The 5,341-nt window shown below is 41.8% G+C and overlaps 1 protein-coding gene across 7 annotated transcripts in view; it reads right to left on the bottom strand.

The window, feature by feature from the left end:
• KIAA1217 (KIAA1217 ortholog) overlaps nucleotides 1-5,341 on the bottom strand; it is a 176,453-nt gene that overhangs the window by 28,425 nt on the left and 142,687 nt on the right. The gene's annotated exons all lie outside the window — the stretch shown is intronic.

Genomic DNA, 5,341 nt, shown 5'->3' with positions numbered 1-5,341 from the left:
AGGGGCAATGGGTGCAAACTGAAACATAAGAGGTTTCAGTTGAATATGAGGAAAAACTTCTTTACTCTAAGGGTGACAGAGCACTGGAACAGGCTGCCCAGGGAGGTTGTGGAGTCTCCTTCTCTGGAGATATTCAAAGCCCGCCTGGATGAAGTCCTGTGTAGAATGCTCTAGGAGAGCCTGCTTTAGCAGGGGGGTTGGACTAGATGATCTCCCGAGGTCCCTTCCAACCCTTGCGATTCTGTGATTCTGTGTAAAGTTGATTTAAGAGAAATCATGTGAATCAGAGAAAAAAAAAAGCCTTTGCCCAGGTCATTCTTTCCAATCAGTACAGGAATTAGAGGAACAAATAGCTCCCCCCTGCCGACTCTTCAGTCCTTGTGCCTGACTCTGCCTTCTCCAGCGACACACAACTGTGATGAGAGGGAAGGTAACACTTCACTGAAAGTGCGCGGGGGGGTCTGAGCTGTGACAAGCAGGAGGTGTTAGCTCAAAGCTCAGCTGAAGATAAGTGTTAGCAGTTAGAGGAAAAAATGAAGCTGGAAAACATTTGAAACAGCACAGATTTATAAACATTGTCAGCTGCTTTATACCAGACTGGATTCTTTTGAAGACAGTGCATATGTGTGCACAATGGGATTAATGTTTGCGTTTGATAAATTAAAACCTCTTACAGAGAGGCCAGCCCAGCTATCTGAGACACACTTCTCTTACATTGTGCCATATTTTCAAGATGGAAAATATAAATGACCAAATAAATGAGTGAATGAGCATGTAACACTTCAGTCATACAGTTTATTCACAGCTCTTTAAAAAGAGGGAAATTTGACACAGGGAAATGACTTGGGAAATGTGAAACAACTGATCCGAGGTCAGTGAGAAGGTCAGTAACAGAGTCAGACTTAAGTCTCAGGTGTCCAGAATTTAAGTCCTTTATGTTCCTCAGCTGGTAACAGTGATTCCCAGTAACACCAAAATTGAGTATGTGTGTGTGTGAGGTTGGGCAATGGCAGGTACACTTTTTTTCCTATTATGGAGGTATATAGGGAATCTATATTTATTTTAGTGACACCTACAGCTAAGGTGCTCGTCACTTCCATTTATGCAGTGCTTGAACAGTATTAGAAAGTTTCAGTGATAACAATTCATCCATTTCTGATAACAAGATTAGGGAATAAAAAAGTAACTCAGCTTGTTTTCAGAAAGATTGTATGTTGAGGACTCCCAAACTTCAATGTTCAGAGTGAGCTCTTGAAGTCTGGGAAATCTTGGTATCAGAGGTAGTTTTGCCATTTCTATGAAAATTCATGCAACACTTGGTTACTTCTGGAAAACCTGGGTTTGTTCCTGCTTGAGGAACAGGGACAGAAGATGACAAGGAAGAGGTACAGATGGGCGCAGAGAGAGGAGAGCAGGAACCAGGGGAGAGGAGTAATTGTGGCTTTAAGCAGGGCAGAGTCACCAGCCAAAGAACAACATGAGGCAGAGCGAGCAAGAGCAGAGGGGAAGAGCTGTGGGTGAGGAAGAGGAGGCAGTCTCCGGCCACTACAGCACATCCACCTCCACATTCTGGAACTGAACTTGATTCTCACCTTTCTTCTGCCAGCAGGTATCAGATCTGAGACTCCCTGGCTTACCCCATTTGTCCCTCAGACTACCTCTGCCAGTTACTCCACTCCGTCAAGTAGAAGAAGGATCTGCCAGAGTTATTCTGGTTCCACAGAGTAGAACTTTCTTTTTTACTTTAAGTTTCCTTGACAACAAGCCAAATAAACAATCTTTGACATTCATACTTGAAAAGAAACTTTGTTAAAACAGTGTTCAAGCCCCAAAGTCAAGTGCCCAAAGGTAAGGAAAAGCAATGCAGGCTTTCCTGTCACCACCAAATGGCAATTTCTTGCTAATTATAGTTAACTTATAACTGCAAGCACCAATCCATCAGAAAGAAATTTAACATACTTTTTTAGAACTCTAGCATTCTCTCCTACATTGGCTCCTACCCTCGGCTCTCACTCCCAGCCTCACCAAATCTCTCCAGATACTTACCTTGTTGTCCTTCTTCAGCGACTGCTCCAGCCATTATCTGTCACTGCTCCTACAAGTACCTCAGCACTGCCTCTGGCACCCACTTCAAGGACAATCTGATAACCAGTTTAGTTCACTTTGAACCAATTATTATCTATGAGACAGGTAACTGGAAAACCAAGTATTAGTTCACAGCCCTGTTTCTTACTAGGAGACAAGCATGACCTGTCCAGTGGGAGCCTCCCAGGCCCTGCTGGGAGAGGCTTCTGGGCCACCCACCTCCCCACACACCCGTGCATAGCCACAAACAGGGACTGACTGCCTGCAGCTCAGGATCTCCACAGAATTTAATTATTTAATTCCTGAAGTTTGTTAACAGACATAGATTAAATGTAGTCTCACCAGTTACATAATGCTGCTCAAAACATATTTGAATTTCTAATTCAAAGTTACACTTGTGAGACCGAGTATCATATACCATTTATGACAGTATTATTATTACATTTTCTATCCTTTCTGCAGCACTCATTTCCCTGCAAATAATACACTGAGCGAAGGAAAAGCATGCATGCAAACACATTCCTAATGCTGAACCTTAATCATATCTAACTGCTTTCCCTTAATATGTGTTCAGTTAAAGAAAGGAAATAGACAAAAAAATCCAATGTACATATAAGCTAATGATATATACTATGAACACGTACTCTAAGGCTTGGTTCAAACCTGCCACTGAGAGTTTTCATTGTCTGGGAGTGCAGAATGAACAACCCCACTGAACTCACCACGGGCTCCAGTCTTACCAACAACAAATGCACCCAGGACACAGGCTGGGTTATATCTCTGGCAATGAGGATGGCAGCATGAAAAGAAGTCTTTCCATGGCACCACGAAACTAGTCTTTCCTGAGTATCTCTGAAAATCAGAGCACTTAAGGGAGATGCTAGTGGAGTAGCAAGAAGTGTATCTAACCCCTAGCAACAGCCATGATGCAAATGTCTTTATTTTAAGAATCTCTGGCTACAATCCAACCACAGACTGAAACAGTCTTGACTTTTTGTTTGCATCTGGTAACATATACGTTTAACTGGTGTGTGAATCAATACATCTGGATCAATTGCTGCTGGGTGTGTTTTAAAAAGAGGATTTTGCCTGCACAAGACAAAGGCTACATGAATGAATGGGTCTTTTCCACCATGTGTTTCACAGATTCTATTAAGCAAATTAGTAAGAACTTATACTGATATCGTCAATTGAAAATTGAACCACAGACAGTATTAAATATAGTTTTATGACCTGTTCCTGTTTTTTAGTTATCCTGCCAACTTCTGTGCCTGTGCAATCATCTTTTTCAGTTCTTTGGAAGTGTTTCTTTTAGTCTGTCACTGTATGAAAAATTCACACAAACAGGAGCAAACTGACTGCCAAGCCAGGAGAAACAGTGAAAGTGAAAAATATGAAGTAATGTCAAATTTAGCATGCAAACAACCTGGAAAAACAGAAAAATACTTTTCCCTTTTACTTAGAATTATTTTCCAAAAAACATACAAACCACAAAATTTGTTCATCAGAAGTGTGATATTTCAACGTTCTTCAGTTTAAAACACTACCTATTTCACTTGCTGCCCTACAAACCATGAGCTTTTTTCCAAAATAATTCCATCCATTCAGGAAAGCCACGACAAAACCTCACTCTCATTAATGTAATTTATAAGTAATATATGAAAGTTTCCCTTGAGCTACAGGTTCTTCCATCCAACTACAACAAATTTGCCTACTTCCTACTGACATGATGCACCAAATTTGCTATCATTTCTGAAATAAGTGAAGCCAGACAGAGTTAATGAGCACACTTGGGATATACCCTTTTTTCCTTCTCAAGACTTCCTTGGCAGCATTGATTTGCGCAGATGGCACAAGTTTCTTCACTCCTGTGTGCCATAATGCTCTATCTCATCAAAACCAAGGTTACTGTCCCAGGCAGAGCTGTGGAGACAAGGTGCAGCTGGGGAAATGCCACCTCCACAGTGAGCAGGGCCCATGAGAACGATGCGCTCACTGCCTCCAGCGTAGCACTGCAACCTCCATCCCACTTTATGAGGCCACATACGAAGCACAGCTGCTGGCCAGACTGCAGGCGTTTGCCAAGAGCTGCATTTGACACATGGGGTTATAGAAGGACAGAGGGGATGCAGTGGTTTGCGGCACAAATTTGGAAGAATACGCACCTATACATAATGTGCCAGGGCAGAGATTCCAAGCCAGAGTCTGGAAATTAGATGGGGACTATGATGGCTGGCATGTAGGCAGCACTGCTGGGAAAGCTTTTGAAAGATAAATTTACTATGGGAACATACTCATTCTAAACTGAAAATGTAAATACATGGGTGCTGTATCACAGGCAGAGGTCACCTGGCTGAAACAACTATTTGCTCTAAATACCTTCTGCCATCTCTTCATTACCAGCAAACTGAGCAAAGGACCTTGTCACAGCATCTTCAGTCTTGGCCACATTTTCTTTACCCTGATGTTTACCTCACCTTTCTGCTCCCCTGCCCTATGACTGGTTCATAATTCAATTTCCTTTAGTTAAGGAAGTGAAGGCAAAACATGGTCTGAATTTTGATCTGTATTATCATTATTCTGTTCTAAAATTAATCAGCAAATCAAAGGAGATTGATATAGTACCATTCCCGTATTCAAAACCACCTTGGTCATAGTAGCAGTAGCTGCAAGGAAAAAAGGTATTTCAAAATCTGCTGCAAACATGTGATGTCACTTTCCAGGCAAGGAGGACTGGCAGAGTACTGAAGTTTCCCCTGCTGTCCACTTTGTCTTACAAGAAATTGCTTTACCTCCTTTTACATCCTCTGAGACAATACACAGTGCTCTTCAGTTTCCAATTACGGGAAGGGTTGAAAACCTGTACAGCTGCATAAGCTTATTTTCACAGTGTCTGAGATGAACAGCATGTATTTACATTTGTAGCACGACGGCATGTGTCAACAGAATATTTTGGTTAACTCTTCATTGTTCCTATTGTTTCTTGCAGGTTTCGAGGTGTTGAGGTGTGTTTAGAAGGTACTGGTAAAATGTGAACGTAAGTAGGGCACAACAAACCTTTGCAGCAGATTTTGAAATACCTTTTTTCCTTGCTGCTCAAGTTGGCTATTCTTCTGGATTCTGTAAATACAAGACTCAAACTCTGGCTTAATGCATATCTACTGATCCTCAGCTACATTTGGCTTTCCTGACATCAAAGTTGTTTATTCAGGAACTTAAAAACTGTCTCAGCTGTAAACAGTATGGAGCAGGAACA

This window comes from Egretta garzetta, unplaced genomic scaffold (genome assembly GCF_000687185.1).
Source record: "Egretta garzetta isolate BGI_Z169 unplaced genomic scaffold, ASM68718v1 scaffold142, whole genome shotgun sequence".
Classification (NCBI taxonomy): Eukaryota; Metazoa; Chordata; class Aves; order Pelecaniformes; family Ardeidae; genus Egretta; species Egretta garzetta.
Note: the sequence above shows the minus strand (reverse complement) of the source record. Positions and strands in the feature narration are given on the sequence as shown.